Below are 12,414 nucleotides of genomic sequence, written 5' to 3' on the forward strand. Positions count from 1 at the left end.
GCCCCAATACTGCACACAGTGCCCCAATACTGCACACAGTGGCCCAATACTGCACACACTGCCCCAATACTGCACACACTGCCCCGATACTGCACACACTGCCCCGATACTGCACACACTGCCCCGATACTGCACACACTGCCCCGATACTGCACACACTGCCCCGATACTGCACACACTGCCCCGATACTGCACACACTGCCCCGATACTGCACACACTGCCCCGATACTGCACACACTGCCCCGATACTGCACACACTGCCCCGATACTGCACACACTGCCCCGATACTGCACACACTGCCCCGATACTGCACACACTGCCCCGATACTGCACACACTGCCCCGATACTGCACACACTGCCCCGATACTGCACACACTGCCCCGATACTGCACACACTGCCCCGATACTGCACACAGTGCCCCGATACTGCACACAGTGCCCCGATACTGCACACAGTGCCCCAATACTGCACACACTGCCCCAATACTGCGCACTGTGCCCCAATACTGCACACACTGCCCCAATACTGCACACACTGCCCCAATACTGCACACACTGCCCCAATACTGCGCACTGTGCCCCAATACTGCACACACTGCCCCAATACTGCACACACTGCCCCAATACTGCACACACTGCCCCAATACTGCACACACTGCCCCGATACTGCACACAGTGCCCCGATACTGCACACAGTGCCCCGATACTGCACACACTGCCCCAATACTGCGCACTGTGCCCCAATACTGCACACACTGCCCCAATACTGCACACACTGCCCCAATACTGCACACACTGCCCCAATACTGCGCACTGTGCCCCAATACTGCACACACTGCCCCAATACTGCACACACTGCCCCAATACTGCACACACTGCCCCAATACTGCGCACTGTGCCCCAATACTGCACACACTGCCCCAATACTGCACACACTGCCCCAATACTGCACACACTGCCCCAATACTGCACACACTGCCCCGATACTGCACACACTGCCCCGATACTGCACACACTGCCCCGATACTGCACACAGTGCCCCGATACTGCACACAGTGCCCCGATACTGCACACAGTGCCCCGATACTGCACACAGTGCCCCGATACTGCACACAGTGCCCCGATACTGCACACAGTGCCCCAATACTGCACACAGTGCCCCAATACTGCACACAGTGGCCCAATACTGCACACAGTGGCCCAATACTGCACACACTGCCCCAATACTGCACACACTGCCCCAATACTGCACACAGTGCCCCAATACTGCACACACTGCCCCAGTACTGCAAACAGAGCCCCAATACTGCACATACTGCCTCGATACTGCACACACTGCCCCAATACTGCACACAGTGCCCCAATACTGCACACAGTGCCCCAATACTGCACATACTGCCCCAATACTGCACACTGTGCCCCAATACTGCACACACTGCCCCAATACTGCACACACTGCCCCAATACTGCACACACTGCCCCAATACTGCACACACTGCCCCAATACTGCACACACTGCCCCAATACTGCACACACTGCCCCAATACTGCACACACTGCCCCAATACTGCACACACTGCCCCAATACTGCACACACTGCCCCAATACTGCACACACTGCCCCAATACTGCACACACTGCCCCAATACTGCACACACTGCCCCAATACTGCACACACTGCCCCAATACTGCACACACTGCCCCAATACTGCGCACTGTGCCCCAATACTGCACACAGTGCCCCAATACTGCACACAGTGCCCCAATACTGCACACAGTGCCCCAATACTGCACACAGTGCCCCAATACTGCACACTGTGCCCCAATACTGCACACAGTGCCCCAATACTGCACACAGTGCCCCAATACTGCACACAGTGCCCCAATACTGCACACAGTGCCCCAATACTGCACACACTGCCCCAATACTGCACACACTGCCCCAATACTGCACACACTGCCCCAATACTGCACACACTGCCCCAATACTGCACACACTGCCCCAATACTGCACACACTGCCCCAATACTGCACATACTGCCCCAATACTGCACACAGTGCCCCGATACTGCACACAGTGCCCCGATACTGCACACAGTGCCCCGATACTGCACACAGTGCCCCGATACTGCACACAGTGCCCCGATACTGCACACAGTGCCCCAATACTGCACACAGTGCCCCAATACTGCACACACTGCCCCAATACTGCACACACTGCTCCAATACTGCACACACTGCCCCAATACTGCACACACTGCCCCAATACTGCACACACTGCCCCAATACTGCACACACTGCCCCAATACTGCACACACTGCCCCAATACTGCACACACTGCCCCAATACTGCACACACTGCCCCAATACTGCACACACTGCCCCAATACTGCGCACTGTGCCCCAATACTGCGCACTGTGCCCCAATACTGCACACAGTGCCCCAATACTGCACACAGTGCCCCAATACTGCACACAGTGCCCCAATACTGCACACAGTGCCCCAATACTGCACACAGTGCCCCAATACTGCACACACTGCCCCAATACTGCACACACTGCCCCAATACTGCACACACTGCCCCAATACTGCGCACTGTGCCCCAATACTGCACACACTGCCCCAATACTGCACACAGTGCCCCAATACTGCACACAGTGCCGCAATACTGCACACAGTGCCCCAATACTGCACACACTGCCCCAATACTGCACACAGTGCCCCAATACTGCACACAGTGGCCCAATACTGCACACACTGCCCCAATACTGCACACACTGCCCCAATACTGCACACACTGCCCCAATACTGCGCACACTGCCCCAATACTGCGCACACTGCCCCAATACTGCGCACACTGCCCCAATACTGCGCACACTGCCCCAATACTGCGCACACTGCCCCAATACTGCGCACACTGCCCCAATACTGCGCACACTGCCCCAATACTGCGCACACTGCCCCAATACTGCGCACACTGCCCCAATACTGCGCACAGTGCCCCAATACTGCACACAGTGCCCCAATACTGCACACAGTGCCCCAATACTGCACACAGTGCCCCAATACTGCACACAGTGCCCCAATACTGCACACACTGCCCCAATACTGCACACACTGCCCCAATACTGCACACACTGCCCCAATACTGCACACACTGCCCCAATACTGCACACACTGCCCCAATACTGCACACACTGCCCCAATACTGCACACACTGCCCCAATACTGCACACACTGCCCCAATACTGCACACACTGCCCCAATACTGCACACACTGCCCCAATACTGCACACACTGCCCCAATACTGCACACACTGCCCCAATACTGCACACACTGCCCCAATACTGCACACACTGCCCCAATACTGCACACAGTGCCCCAATACTGCACACAGTGGCCCAATACTGCACACACTGCCCCAATACTGCACACAGTGCCCCGATACTGCACACACTGCCCCAATACTGCACACACTGCCCCAATACTGCACACAGTGCCCCAATACTGCACACACTGCCCCAGTACTGCAAACAGAGCCCCAATACTGCACATACTGCCTCAATACTGCACACACTGCCCCAATACTGCACACAGTGCCCCAATACTGCACACAGTGCCCCAATACTGCACACTGTGCCCCAATACTGCACACTGTGCCCCAATACTGCACACACTGCCCCAATACTGCACACACTGCCCCAATACTGCACACTGTGCCCCAATACTGCACACACTGCCCCAATACTGCACACACTGCCCCAATACTGCACACAGAGCCCCAATACTGCACACACTGCTCCAATACTGCACACAGTGCCCCAATTGTGGTGAACCATAGTTGGTTACCACTATGAGTGCTGAGCCATGGATGGTCAGCTCTATGGGTGTATGTAGATATGTTACTGTTGTCACTGTTGGTGTTTGGGTTGGGCTGTTCTACCTGTTGATATTGCTCTGTGGTACACTCCAGTTGGCTCCGCCTACCTGGGGAAGTATAAAGGTCACAGCACTGCCTGGTGACCCTTTAGTCTGGGATTGTATTGTATATAGTGTGCTCCATTCTTGTTAGTAATAAAAGCCTTTATTTCCCGGGTACATTCTAGCCTCCCGAGTGATTGAATCGCGCATCAATTTTATTACTAACAAAATTTTGAAAAACAAAAACCATGGAGCAAATGTTGAAACCCGATCGGCTTACTTTAGATCCACGTGCGGCAGGAGCGTCGAACACTTTCGACCATTGGTTAAAGTGTTTTCAAGACTACATCGATGCCTCAACAGCCATTCAAAACGACGCCGATAGACTGCGGGTCCTCCACGCGAGGGTAAGCGACACTGCATACTTATCAATCCGCGATGCCCAAGACTACCTAGGGGCCATCGGACTACTTAAGAAACGGTACAACAAACCGTCAAACGAGATCCATGCTCAACACCTTCTAGCCACTCGACGGCGGCAGCCCAGCGAAATGACAGAACAGTACCTGTGTGAACTTCAGCAGCTAGCCAGAGCCTGCAACTGCAAGCCAGTGTCGGCGGCCCAGTATACGAACGACTTGATCTGAGATGCGTTCGTGGCGGGAATCGGCTCGTCGTATATTCGCCTTGGCTGCTAGAGCAAGGTAATCTAGACCTCGCTAAGACAGTAGAATTGGCTGACGCTATGGAAACGGCCTCCAGAAGTCTAGAAACGTACCCCACCGACCACGTGGGAACATCGTGGCAAGTACAGCCACCGACTCAACTTTATTCAGCGGCTCCGAAAAACTGCGCGATTGCGTTTCCAACCTCAGACCTGACGACGGCGGCAGCACCAGGAGGCCCGCGGTGTTACTTCTGTGGATTGGCGAAACACCCTCAGCAGCGATGTCCAGCTAGAACTGTATTTTGCTCTGCGTGTGGGAAGAAAGGGCATTATGCCAAAGTCTGCAGGACCAAACCACCCTCCAAACATAGCAGCGCAGCGTGTGATTCTCCAGAGCCTATCTCCTTGTCTCCAGCATCTTCGAGGTCTTCCACCACGTGCGATTCCAGAGCGCCGCCATTCCTGACGACGGAGACGCAAGACACGTGCGACCTGCAGGGGCCGCCACTTTTAGCGCCACCGACCACATGCGATCCATGGGCGCAGCCATTTTGGTCGGCACCGACCGCAGACGACCAGCAGGGGTCATCATCATCAACCATCTCAGCTGCCTGCAGTTGCACCCAAGACCCAACGGTGGTGTCAATCATCCTGGACCAGGCCAAGCCTCACAGACTCGACAAGTCCATGATGGGCATAGAGGTAAATGGATGCCAAATTCATTGTTTGTTTGACAGCGGGAGCATGGAGAGCTTCATTCACCCTGACACCGTGAAACGGTGCGGTCTCCGAGTACGGACTGTCAGACAGACAATTTCGATGGCGTCGAGGTCCCGGTCTGTTACCGTGCTAGGGAGCTGCGTGGTCAACCTGACGGTGCGGGGCACAGTTTACGAGAACTTCAGGCTCCTTGTGTTACCGCACCTTTGCGCTCCGATACTCCTGGGACTAGACTTTATGGTCCACCTGAGGAGTGTGACCCTGCAGTACGATGGGCCACTCCCTCCACTTTCAGTGGGAACACAGCAGCCTCCAAATTGCCCAGCGCGCTCCACATGTAGCCTCTCGACACTCAGAATCACCTCACCATCTTTATTCGAGAATCCCGTGCCAGGCCGCAAGCCCATCGCAACCAAGAGCAGGCGTTACAGCGCTGAGGATCGGATCTTTATTTGATCTGAAGTTCAGCGGCTCCTCAGGGAAGGGATCATCCAACCTAGCTCTGGTCCATGGAGAGCGCAAGTAGTGGTGGTTAAAACTGGAAACAAACCACGGATGGTCATAGACTATAGTCAGACCATTAATAGATATACGTAGCTGGATGCATATCCTCTCCCGCGCATATCTGACATGGTCAACCAGATTGCGCAGTACCGGGTGTTCTCCACCATTGACTTGAAGTCAGCTTACCACCAGCTCCCCATTCGCCCAGAGGACCGAAAATACACGGCCTTTGAGGCGGATGGTCGTCTTTATCACTTTTTAAGGGTTCCCTTTGGCGTCACGAATGGGGTCTCGGTCTTCCAGCGTGCAATGGACCGAATGGAGGACCAGAACGGGCTGCGGGCTACCTTCCCGTACCTGGATAACGTCACTATCTGCGGCCATGACCAGCAGGACCACGATGCCAACCTCCGTAGATTTTTACGCACTGCGTCTCGCCTGAATCTGACCTACAACAGGGAGAAGTGCGTATTTCGCAAGCGCCGCCTAGCAATTCTCGGATACGTGGTGGAAAACAGGGTCCTTGGCCCTGATCCAGACCGTATGCGTCCCCTCCTTGAACTTCCCCTGCCCACTAGCATCAAAGCACTGAGAAGATGCTTAGGCTTCTTTTCATACTATGCACAGTGGGTTCCCAATTATGCGGACAAAGCCCGTCCACTCATCAAGTCTACCTCCTTTCCCCTAGCAACAGAGGCTCGCTTAGCCTTTGAAGGGATAAAAGCCGACATTGCGAAAGCCACGATGCACGCTGTTGATGAGTCCATCCCCTTTCAGGTGGAGAGTGATGCATCTGATTTCACCCTGGCCGCCACACTTAACCAGGCGGGCAGGCCCGTCGCCTTTTTCTCTCATACCCTCCAAGGCCCTGAAATTCGGCACTCTGCGGTGGAAAAAGAGGCCCAAGCCATTGTGGAGGCCGTTCGGTATTGGCGCCATTACTTGGCGGGGAAACGATTCACCCTGCTCACGGACCAGCGGTCCGTGGCGTTCATGTTCAACAACACTTTACGGGGTAAGATCAAAAATGATAAAATCTTGAGGTGGAGAATCGAACTCTCCACCTACAACTATAATATCATGTACCGTCCAGGGAAGCTCAATGAGCCCTCAGACGCCCTGTCGCGTGGAACATGTGCAAGTGTGCAGGAGAATCAATTACAGGCCCTCCACAATGATCTCTGCCATCCAGGGGTCACTCGGCTCTTCCATTTCGTGAAGGCCCGGAATCTACCCTACTCAGTGGATGATGTCAGGTCCATAACCCGAAGCTGCCAGGTATGTGCTGAATGCAAACTCTGCACTTCTATCGACCTGACAGGGCACACCTCATTAAGGCACTCGCCCTTTCGAAAGACTGAGTGTGGACTTCAAGGGCCCCCTTCCTTCGACAGATCGGAACGTGTACTTCCTCAATGTGATTGACGAGTACTCACGATTCCCTTTTGTCATTCCCTGTTCAGAAACGACCGCTGCCACGGTTATCAAAGCATTACGAGATCTTTTCACCCTGTTCGGTTACCCCAGCCATATCCACAGTGATAGGGGCTCGTCATTCATGAGTGACGACTTGAGGCAATACCTGCTCTCAAAAGGGATTGCCTCAAGTAGAACTACGAGTTACAACCCTCGGGGTAATGGACAAGTTGAACGAGAAAATGCTACAGTCTGGAAGGCTGTCTTACTGGCGTTGAGGTCTAAAGGTCTTCCAGTCTCCCATCACATCTCTCTGATGTGCTCCATTCCATCCGCTCACTCCTGTGTACGGCAACCAACGCTGTCCACATGAGAGGATGTTTTCCTTCCCGAGGAAGTCTTCCTCTGGGACCTCATTACCGTCTTGGTTGACGTACTCAGGACCTGTCCTCCTGCGGCGGCATGTTAGGACCCGCAAGTCCGACCCTTTGGTTGAACAGGTCCATCTCCTCCACGCCAACCCTCATATGCCTATGTGGCATATCCTGACGGGCGAGAGGACACGGTCTCTATTAGAGATCTGGCGCCAGCAGGGGACTTGGAAACCCCAGTCGCTCCCACACCCCTAGTTAGGGACCCCCTGACCCTTATCTCCCCTCCTGACACGGCGCGGGCAGTATCGGGACCACCACTTAATCCTCTAACTCCCGTGTACAGCTTGCCTGAGTCCAGGAGATTGTTGCCACCTCGAGGCGTGCTCGAGTCCAGCAGATTGTCGCCACCTCGTGGCCCACCTGTCCGTGAGGAACTGGAGGAGTCACTGGACACCGCCTTGGAGAGAAGGTCACCACGGTTACCAGAACCGGCGTTACCGCCAGTGTTGAGGAGGTCGCCGAGACGGTGCGGTCCTCCAATACGACTGAACTTGTGAATATATGAACAGTTGTTCTGTTTTTTTTGCCCCGCCGGCCTTTGTTTTAAAGGAGGGGTGAATGTGGTGAACCATAGTTGGTTACCACTATGAGTGCTGAGCCATAGATGGTCAGCACTATGGGTGTTGTAGATATGTTACTGTTGTCACTGTTGGGGTTAGGGTTGGGCTGTTCTACCTGTTGATATTGTTCTGTGGTACACTCCAGTTGGTTCCACCTACATGGGGAAGTATAAAGGTCCCTGCACTGCCTGGAGACCCTTTAGTCTGGGATTGTATTGTATACAGTGTGCTCCATTCTTGTTAGTAATAAAAGCCTTTATTTCCCGGGTACAATCTAGCCTCCCGAGTGATTTAATCGCGCATCACCAATACTCCAGACAGAGCCCCAATACTGCACACAGTGCTCCAACACTGTACACAGAGCCCCAGTGCTGCACACAGAGCCCCAGTGCTGCACACAGAGCCCCAGTGCTGCACACAGAGCCCCAGTGCTGCACACAGAGCCCCAGTGCTGCACACAGAGCCCCAGTGCTGCACACAGAGCCCCAGTGCTGCACACAGAGCCCCAATGCTGCACACAGAGCCCCAGTGCTGCACACAGAGCCCCATTACTGCACACAGAACCCCAGTGCTGCACACAGAGCCCCAATGCTGCACACAGAGCCCCAGTGCTGCACACAGAGCCCCAGTGCTGCACACAGAGCCCCAGTGCTGCACACAGAGCCCCAGTGCTGCACACAGAGCCCCAGTGCTGCACACAGAGCCCCAGTGCTGCACACAGAACCCCAGTGCTGCACACAGAGCCCCAATGCTGCACACAGTGCCCCAATACTGCACACAGAGCCCCATTACTGCACATACTGCCCCAATACTGCACACTTTTTCCCCAATACTGCACACACCGCTCCAATACTGCACACACTGCCCCAATACTGCACACACTGCCCCAATACTGCACACAGAGCCCCAATACTGCACACACTGCACCAATACTGCACACACTGCACCAATACTGCACACTTTTTCCCCAATACTGCACATACTGCCCCAATACTGCACACACTGCCCCAATACTGCACACACTGCACCAATACTGCACACTTTTTCCCCAATACTGCACACACTGCCCCAATACTGCACACACTGCCCCAATACTGCACACAGAGCCCCAATACTGCACACACTGCACCAATACTGCACACACTGCACCAATACTGCACACTTTTTCCCCAATACTGCACATACTGCCCCAATACTGCACACACTGCACCAATACTGCACACTTTTTCCCCGATACTGCACATACTGCCCCGATACTGCACACACTGCCCCGATACTGCACACAGTGCCCCAATACTGCACACAGTGCCCCAATACTGCACACAGAGCCCCATTACTGCACATACTGCCCCAATACTGCACACTTTTTCCCCAATACTGCACACACCGCTCCAATACTGCACACACTGCCCCAATACTGCACACACTGCCCCAATACTGCACACAGAGCCCCAATACTGCACACACTGCACCAATACTGCACACACTGCACCAATACTGCACACTTTTTCCCCGATACTGCACATACTGCCCCGATACTGCACACACTGCCCCGATACTGCACACAGTGCCCCAATACTGCACACAGTGCCCCAATACTGCACACACTGCCCCAATACTGCACACACTGCCCCAATACTGCACACACTGCCCCAATACTGCACACAGTGCCCCAATACTGCACACACTGCCCCAATACTGCACACACTGCCCCAATACTGCACACACTGCCCCAATACTGCACACACTGCCCCAATACTGCACACACTGCCCCAATACTGCACACACTGCCCCAATACTGCACACACTGCCCCAATACTGCACACTGTGCCCCAATACTGCACACTGTGCCCCAATACTGCACACTGTGCCCCAATACTGCACACTGTGCCCCAATACTGCACACTGTGCCCCAGTACTGCACACTGTGCCCCAATACTGCACACTGTGCCCCAATACTGCACACTGTGCCCCAATACTGCACACAGTGCCCCAATACTGCACACAGTGCCCCAATACTGCACACACTGCCCCAGTACTGCACACACTGCCCCAGTACTGCACACACTGCCCCAGTACTGCACACACTGCCCCAGTACTGCACACACTGCCCCAGTACTGCACACACTGCCCCAGTACTGCACACACTGCCCCAGTACTGCAAACAGAGCCCCAATACTGCACACACTGCTCCAATACTGCACACACTGCCCCAATACTGCACACAGTGCACCAATACTGCACACAGTGCCCCGATACTGCACACAGTGCCCCGATACTGCACACAGTGCCCCAATACTGCACACAGTGCTCCAATACTGCACACAGTGCTCCAATACTGCACACAGTGCCCCAATACTACAAACATTCAAATAATAATCTGCCTTCCTGTTTTTGCTACCAAAGTGGATAATCTCATATTTATCCACATTATAGTGCATCTGCCATGCACTTGCCCACTCACTCAGTCCAAATCACACAGAAGCATCTCTGCATCCTTCTCATAGCCCACCCTCCCACCCACTTTTGTGTCATCTACAAATTTGGAGATATTACATTTGGTTCCCTCCTCTAAATCATTAATATATATTGTGAATCCTAGGGGTCCTAGCACCGATCCCTGGGGCACTCCCCACTAGTCACTGCCTGCCATTCGGAAAATGACCTGTTTATTCCTACTCTCTGCTTCCTGTCTGACAACCAGTTTTCTATCTATCTCAATACATTATCCCCAATCCCATGTGTTTAATTTTACATGTGAATCTCTTATATGGGACTTTGTCAAAAACTGGCTCCCTCTCATCAAGCCTACGAGTTACATCCTCAAAGAATTCCAGTAGATTTGTCAAACGTGATTTCCCTTTCGTAAATCCATGCTGACTCTGTCCAATTCTGCAATTGTTTACCAAGTGCTCTGCTATAAAATCTTCCAATTAGTTGTACATCACTGCATCAAGGTGGTGGTGACAGATGCCCTCTTCAGGAGGTCCATTACTGGAATGGTTTGGATAGACAAATAATCCACCCTATTCCCATAACCCCACGTATTTGCCCTACTAGTCCCCTTGACACTAAGGGGCAATTTTGCATGGTCAATCAAGATAATCCGCAAATCTTTGGAGTGTGGCAGGAAACTGGAGCACCCGGAGGAAACCCACGCAGACACAGGGAGAAAGTGCAAACTCCACAAGACAGTCACCCAAGGCTGGAATTGAACCTGGGTTCCTGGAGCTGTGAGGCAGCAGTGCTAACCACATGCCATTGACACAGCTAAGCAATCCCACAGCCAACGGATCAGATGCAAGCCCTGTAGTCCTGTCACGTCCAGTTGTGAATGGCAATTGACAGGAGGATGAGGCTCCACAAGTATCCCCATCCTCAATGATGGGAAGCCCAGCACAACAGTGCAAAAGACAAGGCTGAAGCATTTGTAACAATCATCAGCCAAAAGTGCTGAGTGGATGATCCATCCTGACCTTGCTCTGAGGTCCCCAGCATCACGGATACCAACCAGTCTTCAGCCAATTTGATTCACTTCACATGATGTAAAGAAATGGATGAAGGCACTGGATACTGCAAAGGCAATGAGTCCTGACAATATTCCAGCAATTGTACTGAAAGACTTATGCTCAAGAACTAGCCCTACCCTTAGCCAAGCTGTTCCAGTAAAGCTACAAGTCTGGCATCTACCCAGCAATGTGGCAAATTGCCCAGGTGTGTCCTGCACACAAAAGCTGGCCAAATCCAATTTGCCAATTATAACCCCATCAGTCTTACTCTCGATCATCAACAAAGTGACGGAAGCTGTTGTAAACAGTGCTATCAAGCGGCATTTGCTCAGCAATTACCTGCTCACTGATACTCAGTTTGGGTCCTGCCAGGATCACTGAACTCCTGATTTCACTATAGCCTTGGTTCAAACGTGGAAAAAAGAGCTAAACATAAGAGATGAGGTGAGAGCGACTGCCGTTGATATCAAGGCAGCATTTGACCGAGTATGGCATCAAGGAGTCCCAGCATAACTGGTGTCAATAGGAATTGGGGGAAATCTCTCTGTTTATTGGAGTCATATCTGGCACAAAGGAAGATGGTTGTGGTAAGTAGAGCACAATTATCTCAGTCCTGGGACATCGCTGCAGGAGTTCCTCAGCCTTGTGCCCTAGGCCCAATCACCTTCAGCTGCTTCATCA

The sequence above is a fragment of the Mustelus asterias genome, chromosome 23 (genome assembly GCF_964213995.1).
Source record: "Mustelus asterias chromosome 23, sMusAst1.hap1.1, whole genome shotgun sequence".
NCBI classification, from domain to species: Eukaryota; Metazoa; Chordata; class Chondrichthyes; order Carcharhiniformes; family Triakidae; genus Mustelus; species Mustelus asterias.